At 37.1% G+C, this 11,322-nt stretch overlaps 1 protein-coding gene across 1 annotated transcript in view; it reads left to right on the plus strand.

Moving 5' to 3' along the window:
- The window catches only part of JMY (junction mediating and regulatory protein, p53 cofactor), a 71,670-nt gene extending 64,837 nt beyond the window's left edge, over positions 1 to 6,833 (plus strand). The window contains exon 12 of the mRNA XM_024755696.1: positions 1,567 to 6,833. The gene's annotated coding sequence lies outside the window, so the exon portion shown is untranslated. The remainder of the gene's footprint in view (positions 1 to 1,566) is intronic.
- Positions 6,834 to 11,322: the final 4,489 nt, after the last annotated feature.

The following is an 11,322-nucleotide window of genomic DNA, read 5'->3' on the forward strand; positions in this document are numbered from 1 at the left end:
AAGTCCCTAGGAAGTCATTTTTAAAGGCTCTGAACTTTTAGACACTTTTCTACAGATGGCTAAAAAGGCTGTAATTTGTATTTCCTATTAATTGGTTTCTTATAGATTCAAAATAATTAATTACATACTTGTTTTTGAAGAACTAATTTCTTAAAACTTCATGAAATAAAAACTGAAGGTCCTGGACATGTTCAGCTTCATCCTCCTCTAAAAACTCATCTCAGACCTAGCCATAGGTAATAGTATCTTTGAAGGGGTTTTCTAAATGTAAGGGAATATATATAATTGTATAGACTTTTTATTATTTCTAACTTGTTTCCTGTGGGGTCCTTCTTAAACTCATGAGTATAATGATGGTGTCCGATAGAAATATAATGTGAGCCACATTAAAAAAGTTAAAAGTGATGGGTGAAATTGATTCCAGTAATATTTTACTAAATGATATATCCAAAAGAGTATCTTGTCAATATCTTTACTTTTTTTTTTTTTTTTTTTTTTTTTTTTTTTGGGTACTGAGTCTTCAAAATCCGGTGAGTATTTTACACTTACTAGTAGCACCATCTCAGTTTGGATGCCAAGTATTCATTGGTTACATTGAACAGTCGTACCAAAACAACCAAGTTGTGCTTAATGGAAAAGTATTTTTTACAGAGTTTTAGATTTTAATTTAAGTCAAATTCAAATCACTTTCTCAGTCACGCTAGACAGATTTCAAGTCCTCAAAAGCCACATGTCAGCTTTTATCTGACAAGTAGGCCATATATATGTTTCTCCTGTGCTGTGGGTCAGCGCATGGATCTCAAACACAACTATTTTGAATTTTACAAAGTCCTGGTAAAGTCATCCATTTAAAGACAGTACTAGCTCTGTCCTCTAAATCTCAATTATAATGACAACTCTCTCTGGTGTATTTTAAACTTGCCATTTGATAGTTCTTATTATACTGACAGTTTTTGAGGCAAAGATTTTAGATTGTATTTATCTTTTTAGTGTATAGTTTTGACATAAAATGTTAAGAGTAAAAGGAAGAAAAGTGAAAGTGAATCTAACATACAACCTTTTTAAAAAACTCTTTTTCCCAGCTTTATTGAGAATAATTGGCGTACATCACTGTATAAGGTTAAGGCGTACAGCATGATGGTTTGATTTACATATATTGTGAAATGATTACCACAGTAGGTTCAGCCAACATCCATCTTAAAGAAAAGAAAGAAAAAGGAGAGAAAATAAAAAATATTCTCCTGTGACGAGAACTCGTTAGGATTTACTCTCTTAGCTACTTTCCTGTATATCACACAGCAATGTTAACTATAGTCATCTTGACATATGACCTTTCAACAGTGATCAAAATCCATGTTCAAATTTTGTTTTACTTTTTTTTTAAGAATACAAACATATCCTTTTGTAAGATGTTTTTTATACATCATCTATATAAAAAGGTCATTTGAAAGAAAAAACCATCAGTGTTCATACTGGATTTTGTGAAGGGTATGAGGGAATATATATACATACTGTCTTTAATAGGCTGTCCTTTTTAACATACAGTATTACTTTGTTTGTAAACAGGTGACTCAACAGAATGAAAAAAATACCTACAGTTGAACATCGGCTCTTACAAAATTGTAAACATGTGGTCCCACAATTGGATTCCATTAGATCCAAAGTGTATTGGCTCAGTGGTGTGAAAAAGGAAGCACAATTGGCAAGTTATCACTTTTCCAGTCATTCCAACAGATGGTGGTTAACATGAGTTTTAGATGTGCAATGTTCCTGACTGCAACGGAGAAAAGGCCTTGTGAAGATTCCTGTTTTTTAAGCACCTTCTCCACCTGTCTACCCATTTACATCCTTGTAGTGGCCAGTAAAGCTAGGAGTCGCTATGAGTTGGAAGAACACTGGGTTGACAGATCTACTGTGAGCTGCGTTGAGATTGCTTTGAAATCCATCGTTCAGTGCACTGAATAGTCATCTGCCCAGAATACAGAGCTTCTTCCATATCAGCTTAAATAGTGTGACATTCTGAAAAAGAAGTTAATCATGATAGCTATAGGGCAGGAATTGGAAGAAATCAGATGGAAATGCACTGATAATTCCCACATTACTCATCTACAAAGGAATTTTCATGAAGATGTTCCACAACATCTGAAAAGATACATAACCATGGAGATACACCTATAAATGTGTTTACCACAACGTGATACATTTAACATGACCTATTTTTAGAATCCCACACACTTAGAATTTGTAAGGTTTCAGAGTAAAAATTTCCATGCTTTTAAATAGCCCTTCATAACTGTGAATTTATAATAGTTTGAATTTTATGTGCAGCATTGTTTATGGGAAGCAATACTTTGTAATTTGATATTGCAAATTATTTTTAGTCTTTGTTTGAACTATTGCTTGATTACTATAACTCAACATGACTTTCCTATTGAGAATCAAAAATCAGGATTCAATAGTAGGGATGCAGATCTTAAGTCTTTTTTAACATGCACCATTTGTTTTTATTTTTATGCTCCACAATGGAAAAAAAAAACGTGCTCTACAAATTTACAGAAAGTAGACGGGCAGAAAAGCCTCTTTGGCTGGCATTTCACATGCTTGGAGTTGAATTTTGGGAGAGAGGCTTTGTTATCGTCACTAAATTCTTAAACATATGTATGTAGCTCTAGGTGCTGATTTTGCTGTAATGGAGTCCTGAAGAATGCATGGAGCTGATACGAATTCTCAGCAGGACTGTTGTGGGCTTGAATGAAGGTAGATATGTTGGACCCAGTTTACAGTACTCTGTAGAGTGTAATTCTGTGTAAGACAGGTCTTGGCCATTATATGAATGGCTGACATACCAAAATGAACTTTCTTTCTTATGAGGCAATTCTCTGGCCTAGACCCAGAAAGCAGTCCTGAAGTAAAAGCCCTCAAATGTATCTGAATTAGTGATCCTGAAGGACAAAAATGCTCACACCTTTGTTACTTGAAAATGTTATTTCCTTTAAAATAATTATGGAGAAAATTTTCTGGCAACAGGTTATATAAAACAAAATCTGCTTAAATATTGACTATGTTTATTGATGAGAATATGAGCATTTTCACAATATATTGGCTTTATTCTAGCATCATTCTTACACCTTGTCTGAGAATATTAGGAATACAGATCTAATATAAAATTAATCTCAGTCCCCTGATTACAGTGGGGATGGGTTATAGATTTTTGTAACACACCTTCAGCAACGCATTGAAACATGCCTTTTAACCTAAAGAATGATTGATTTGATTGATATATTTGAAAAAAAATTTTAAAGCAGATTTGCAAATCTTAAATCACGTATCTATTTTATGCCTTTGGATGCTTGTTCATAACAGTTTTTTCAGTTTTGTTTCATTTATTGACATTTAGAAAAATACAGGAGGATCTTATGTCATTATTGACAGCAGAAGCACTGGAACCTTAATATGTCTAGAGGAAATTGCTACCCACTTAGTGTTATAGCTGGGATTCCATTAAGAGACAATGCTCACTTTTAAAAGGGTCCTATAATCTGTTCTCCTGAGCCATGTTGTAATGAGTCTCTAGCAAAGAATGCAGGGTGTTCAGATCTGCATGAATCCTGCAGGAGTGTATCCACAGCTAGAAGCATACCCCACCACAGCACTCCTTGAAGGCTGTCCTCACACTTGTAGAGCCTCATTAGCAACCCCTGTGCTCATTCGCTGGTAGCAACTTTCTCTCCAACACATCCACTTCCCTTCCTCCGGATTCAGGTTCCTCCTTCCACAAAATTACATGTTACTATAGGTCATCAACCTTTGGAGTTCTCACAAATATTAGAATTTCAGATAACTACAGTCCATGTGTCCAGTTGAATCCACATGTCAATTAAAAAGCAGTTTTAGAGCCCAACAAAAATTATATAAGCATGGTTTCCTTCTTATTCTTGCCCCTAATAAAATGAGCATCTTTGTCCTTGGTATAAAATTTGTATATATTGTTATGATGGTACTTATATATGATCATGTTTCCAGTTCCAAATTTGCCTGTACTACTTATATGGTTTAAAATACTTGACAGTTATATTTCTGTTAATGTATCATTTCTGTATCAAGAATCTACAAACAGCTGCTTGCTTATGCTGAATCAATTTAGCAGTTAATTTACCAATCTAGTCTCAACTGCAGCATACTTAAAATAGGGAAACAAGTAGGTGATGACTTGGATGTCTGGTGGTTAATGTTACTGCCCACTTGAGTGTCAATTTTGAACATCTCTTCTACTAATACGACTAAAATCATGGATATATAATCAGTGTGGCCTGTATAGGAAAGGTATTCCTAATGGCTTAAAATCCTGGTGGTACTGTAGGGTAGCAGTATGAGGAAGAAATACCTGGCTAAAGAGGAATTTTAAAAGGTGAGAATTGCTCACTTCGTGTATATTTTATAGGTTTACTGAGTCTGTGAGCGGTATAAAAACAATCATTCTTTAGTTCTTCATTGTGGAACGGAAACATTTCTATAAAATGCACAGCTCTAACAGTTCATCAGGTGTAGTATTTCCACAGTGAGAATATGGGGGCTTTTCTCATTATGCGAACCCACAGAATGTTTTCTACTCTATATAATGGGGGTGGGGGAGCCTTGCTTCTACAAAGCTGAACTATGTAGCAATATTTGTTAACATGTGGCATGACGTCTCTATGTCATAAAATGTGATGTGTTAGATTGTAAAGCATACTTTGGCCATAGCAGACACTAAGAATTAAAACTCTTGTATCAGTGGGACAAAAATCAATGGGCAGTACCCTCTCTGTTTGGAATGGGACCAGTATACAATTAATACAATTTAAATCTATACATTCCCTAAGACTCCATTTTTAAATTGCATTCATTGCGTGTGTGCATAAGGAAAGCTTTTCTTTCACTAAATACAAGCTTGTTTTTTTAACCTCTATAATTTAATTATTATGTACTTAACATCGGATACCAACCTGTAAAGTGCTAATGGGTCCCTAAAGGCCTTATCAGGGAGTTGAAATTTCATATACTTATACCAGGTTATTTGTAAAAAGTCTCTTTGAACAGCTGTAAAACATTTAAAAACTGTGGCAGATGCATTGTTAACATGCATCCATTTGATAGTGATAGCAGAAACCTGAACAAGTTTTACCTAATTCTTGCACTGAATTTAAATAATATAAAATGTGCATTTTAAATAGATTTTATTTCCCATTTATTGCTTAGCATAGAAGAACAACTATGCTTAGAGGATCGACCACAAGATTGATTTTTAGATGGAAGAGAGGTAAGAAAGTAGAAGCACCTTACTATTGGAGCATGTTGCATTCGTTTAGTGCTACTGAACAATGCAGTAGTTATTTCTGAACTTTGCTGCAAAGTGCTCTTTATTTAAAGCACATTAAAGTCTCTGCTTAATTGCTTTGTAAAATGAAGCAGTGGTATTTTTTATCCTATAAATATAGTCTAACTTAAAAGTTTTTCCTACAAAACGAGTTTATATTGCTGCCTAAACTATCATCTATGTAAAGGATTTTTAAAGGCAAGAGGGAGTCTGGATTCCATGTGTGTGTGTCTGTTGTAAATGTTTGCCCATTGAATTATTTCAAAGATATGTTCATTCTGAAATTTTCTGTTTTACCCATAGTAAATGTACAGCTTGGTATTTGAGGGACTTGATTGATGGAAATCCAAATTCATGTGTCTCTCCCCTTCTCCAAACACATTTATTATGCCACTGTAAGGTGCATGTACAGAAAATACTTCTGAGGCTGATATATTAAATATTTTATCCATGTTATCTTATACTGAATCTCAAAGCAGTCATTTGTTTTGAGGATTAAGAGAAAGTTTTGGGTTTTTTGGTCAGGTATGACTAAGAGAGGCTCCAATTGGTGAGTTAAGGAAAGTCTGTGGTAAGTGATTTGAGAGGTATACTAAAGGTGTGGGTGTTGGTTAAAGAGTTCAGTTTTAACAAGGGAATTCTTTCTTTTTAATTTGCATGTTCTGTGGTTAACTATCAAAGAGTGCAACAGGTTATTCCAGCTTTTCCCAGTACTAATTATATTGGTTTTAAGAATTCTTCATAATCACAAGATGACATTTTCCCTTCATTTGTGACCAAAGAAGGGTAGACAGTACAACCCATGCAAGTGACTTCTGACTTTTTCGACTTGGACAGAATCCCCACTGTTCCATTGTATTTCTTATTGTACTATATGTCTTGCAAAGTGTGAAACCATAATGTATAATTTATGAAAAATCGAAGGCTACAGATCCTTTTGCATGAATAAAAGCCCATCAGGGCGAATGAAACTGGTATGTTCTTTTAGCCTTTCTGGTTAAATGAAAATTTTAATGGCAAACCAATTCACCACTTACTAGCTTTGTGCAATATTAAGCAAAACACTAGCACACTGTGCTTGGCTTTTCAGGATGGCTTTAACACCGTTACACTAAATGGACAGTGTGCAGAATGTAAGTGACAACTCCTGCACATTTTACAGTACTTAAATATGCTCAGTTAACATTCTAAAGTATTAAAAGTACAAAGAAGAAAAACTAAGCAAGCATTTAGAGCAATACTATGAAATCTCCAGTAATGGTTTTGACTGTTGCCTTTTGCTCTTTAGTGCACCTTTCTGCATTGTAATTATTGTATCGCTTTGTATTTCATGTTTTTTACACTCACGACTTCAAAGTACTTGTACACTAAGTATTGCAGTCCCCTTTCTCTTCTTGTACATGCAATATAGCAACACACAGTTTTGGTGCTTAACAATATTCCTTTTTTCTTTAATAAAAGATATTTATTGAGTTGAGCTCATTTTGTTTGTTTAAAATAGCAGTGGTGGAATATGATGTCACTTCATTTCTAATAAGAAGGAGCATAGCGAGTTGTGCATTTGTTACCACACGATGAACAGGATTCAGACTCTCCACCCCTGTGCTTCTGCCTCTTCCCAGCCCCCGTTTGTAACAAAATATGGTTTAGAAATGTTGACCTCCAAAGTTGGAAGGTCCTTAAATGCCTTTCATTTTTTTAGCAATTTGTGATCCTCTAAATTGGGGGAGATTAAGGGAGACATTTCTCCCAAGGAAGGGCCTTTACTTCCATGTATTCCCTCCATAAATATATCTGAAACTAAACAGAGGGCTTTGATTACTAGATAGTTTTCCTGTGAGAGTTTAGAGAATGGACTTAATAGAAGTGCTTTGGCCAAACTGACAGAATCACCTTCTGCCTCAAAACGAATTAGTTAACACATTAATTCAGCTCTCGACACAGTACATCCTGGTCCACCCTTGGCAAGATCATGCTGTGGCTGGTTTGGAATGGGCTTACTGGGTGACTTAGCAAGACAGGCGACAGCCTCCCCTGGAAATCTAGGCCCTGTGGAATTCCTTAGTCCTTTGTGATTCCGTCGTTCGTCCTGACCTTGCTGAGTTCTGTAAACTGGTTGAAACTTCATTTCTTTGCTACAGGAAGCTGTGTGGAAGAGGTTTAAAATTCTTTGGTGCAAACCCACCAACATACCGTCTATTTCTGACAGTTACTGAAGTTTAAGCACATTTCCCAAGCGCTCTGTCCCAGTGCCAAGTGGATACCTTTCCCACAGCGACCCACAGCTTTGTTGCTCACCAGAGACCTAGTTCTCCCTCACTGCTAACATTTTCTCCAGAGCTCTCTACTACTAATCTTGCTTGTTCACAAGAGCTCACCAGTTTTGTGCTCTCGCCATTCTCTGAACTCAACTATTTGTCAGCTTAACCTCTAACAGACCGCTGACCCGTTAATTCTTCTGCAGAGTTCAAGCGGGTCCATCCTCTAATCACAGCCACTTCCTACTTCCCCTCATTCCTGCCTCTTCCACCTGCTCTTCCTGTTGCTGTGGAGGACTTCATATACTCAGGCCGTTAAGCATCTTTCTTCCCTGTCACAATTCCAACGGCCAGGCCTTGCTGTAGAGTCCTGGGCTTCCTGGCTCCATTGCTGGTTAAGGAAATCGTGCACCAATGCCACAAGGCTTTCTGTGGGCCAACTTTGGTCTCCTAAGTCTACCTCTAGTATCTACATTTTCATGCTCAGCTCATGCCTTTCCACCTGCACATGTTTCTAAAATGCTGTTCTTATCTCGTCATAATCTAAATTCCATCAGCTATGTTCATTTGGAAAGCACATAGGCAGTAGGTGTCTGGCCCTCCTTGTGTGTCAACATTCTTAATCAGAACATTGAAGGGAAAACAAGACATGAAAGGAAGAATCACAGAATCTGATTTAATCTTCACAATTCATATGAGGCACAAGAAAAGGGTTAGATATTAAACGTGTCTGGGGTGACTACTGGTTTGGCAGGCTTTGCTTTAAACACTGCCCTGCCCAGTTATCTCCCACAGCATCTTCAACTTCCTCTTACCCCTAACCCTGTAAGATGCAAGTGGCGCTCAGCGTTCACGTCAGATGGTCTGGAGAAGAGCACTTCATTCTAGGCTAAAACTAGGCCTGAGTCTCCTGTGTTGAGATGTGCTAGAGAAACACTTGATCACTAAACATTTTCAAGAAGAATAAAAACAGAGTTTCAAAGACATCTAGATGTGACTTCAAATAATATTCAAATAAAGTCCGTCCAAAAAAAGCTATTAAGTTCAAATCTCTTCAGAGGCAACTTATTTTAAGACATGAATGAGTTATATAGCAGATTCCTTTGAAGTGCTTTAGGTGTAACAGCGCCATTATGCTCTGTGGCTTTAAGAACTTTGTTCCCCAGAACATATTTCCTGCAAGGAGAGTCATAGGGACATACATATCCCCACATAAAAACTCCTAGACCATTATTTGTCTCACTTCCAGTGATGTCTGAGAGTTGCAGATGCTGGGGTGTTCTCTTGGCCTCAGCGACTTATCTGTATTCATGTGCTTCTAGAGCTAGACAATTCCCAGTGACTGCAGCCAGTTTGAATTGTTTCAACCCTGAATAAATGTCTTAGTCTATCTCTGTGGTTATCTGGAGGCCTTTTATATTGAAATAGTTAAAAGTCCTTTTATCAAGTTATAGCAGGTCTATGAGTATGATGATAATGGTTTTTGAGGAAAAGCCTTAAGCAACTAAAGCCACTGGCCAATTTCTGTCAGAATAGTTTACCACCAAGAACAATTAAAAAGTTACTCATCCTCAAGGGCACTGAACTTCCTCCACCAACAGATGTTTTGTGTAATTGAAGATGATAGATTGGCAAACTTCAAAGAAACTTTAGCTTGTTTGTAACCATTTTCCAATGGAAAGAAAAGGAAGTCTTGCAGGAATCAATCACAGTTATTCCTAAAACTTCTTAATGAAAGATTTAGAATAAGAAGCACTACTCTGAATTATTTTGCAGATATTCTACAGTGTGTAAATATCTATTTATGCTAGAACAGTAAATTCACATTATTGACTTGGGAGAGGAGTGAGATGAGGGAAAGTAGCCAACGTGGGCATTTTGCAATATAATCTTATTCAAAATTACATTATACAAAAGCCACTCTATGGCTCTATGGTGGAAGTAGTCCAGTTGGCAAAAACATCCTATAAATGTTTTAGGCCAAAATGATCTTTTTCACGCTTAAAGACCCAAACCTCTGGAATCTTCTTTAAGTAAAAGTTCAAGTGTTCCAGTGGCTCAAATCTCAATTTAAAAATTCTCTGGTCTTACCTACAGGCCACTTTGTGACCCACCTCTTGTCAGAAATAGGATGGCCTACCCCGGCAAGTGTGTGGGTCAGGGCCAAGTTTTTGAAACAGAAGGTTAACTCTTCCAACAACCATCAGAAGATGCAACAATCAATTCACTGTGACCCAGAACTTGCTGAAAGGTTTTTACATTTCAGTTATGAGTTTCTCTAATGTTATCTAAGCTTTGGTACTGCATTAAGGTGAATCATCAGAAGGTAACAGGTAGAATATTATCTCCCCAACTCCAGCAGTTCTTTCACTGCACTATATGTAAGCGATATTTCTAGATTTTCTTCATAACCCTTTTCTCAATCTTCTTAGTCTCACCTTTCCCCATGGTTCTAAACGACATCTGTGTCATAATGATTCCCAACTTTACCTGGCCTGTGCCTCTTCTCAGAACACTGGATCTGTATGTGTACAACCTGTGCCTCTTCTCAGAACACTGGATCTGTATGTATGCAACTGCCCCGTGATCTCTTCGAGGATGCCTCCTGCAATTTCAAGCATAACATGTCCAAAATGGTTCCCTTGACTCCTATTCTATGAAAACCTGGATCCAATCCTTCTCAGTTTTATCTTTTCTTTCTTTCTTTCTTCTTCTTTTTTTTTAATCCAGTTCTGGAATTCAGAACCTGGAAGTTATCCTTGCTGCCCTTCTCACCCTCATCCTCCATATCCAACGAGTCCTGTCAACCCTAACTCCATTTTACATCTGGCATACATCCACTGCTTTCTCTGTCCCTAACCCCTACACTGGTCCAGACCACATTCATCTCTCAAGTAGGGTACTGCAGTAGCCTCCTAACTGATCTTTCACCGCCACTCTTGTCTCCTTCCAGCTAATCCTCCACTCAAAAGTGGTGAGATCATGTCTCTCCACTGCATAAGACCCTCCGGTTACTTTCCATTGCACTTAGAATAAAATCCCAAATCTCCTTCCTACGGACTATAAGGCTGAATGTGATTTGGCCCTTCCTATCAGCCTCATGGCTTGCTGAGCTCTAGCATTGTGTATAATCTGTCTCCTACCTTAGGGCCTATGCACAAACTGTCCTCTTTCTAGAATTGTTCCTTGTTTTAGTATGACCAACTTGGTTGTTTCCCTCAAAAAGTTCATATGTTGAAGTCCTGACCCTCAGTATGTGTCCTTTTTTGGAGATAGGGCCTTTACAGAGGTAATCAAGTTAAAATAAGGTCATTAGGGTGGGCCATATTCCACTATGACTGGTATGTTTATGAAGTGGGGAAATTTGGATATAGACATGTATAGATGGAACATGATGGGAAGAGACATAAAGAAAATATGGTCACCCAATGACCCAGTTGAAATGTGTGTATCCTTGAATCAGAAGACATATGCAAGAATGCTTAAGGCAGCATTCTTCCTAATAGCCCCAAACTAAACAACCCAAGGGTCTATCAGCTGATGAATGGACAATTGTGGTATATCCCTAAAATGTGGTATAGTCAGACAATGGAGTACTATAGAATAAAAATGAATACAGCTACACAAAATAATCTGGATGAATTTCACTGACATAAAGTCGAGAAAAAGCAAAAATATCTAATACATGATTCCAGTCAAAGTTTTAAA

The sequence above is a fragment of the Neophocaena asiaeorientalis genome, unplaced genomic scaffold (genome assembly GCF_003031525.2).
Source record: "Neophocaena asiaeorientalis asiaeorientalis breed wild unplaced genomic scaffold, Neophocaena_asiaeorientalis_V1.1 scaffold37, whole genome shotgun sequence".
NCBI lineage: Eukaryota > Metazoa > Chordata > Mammalia > Artiodactyla > Phocoenidae > Neophocaena > Neophocaena asiaeorientalis.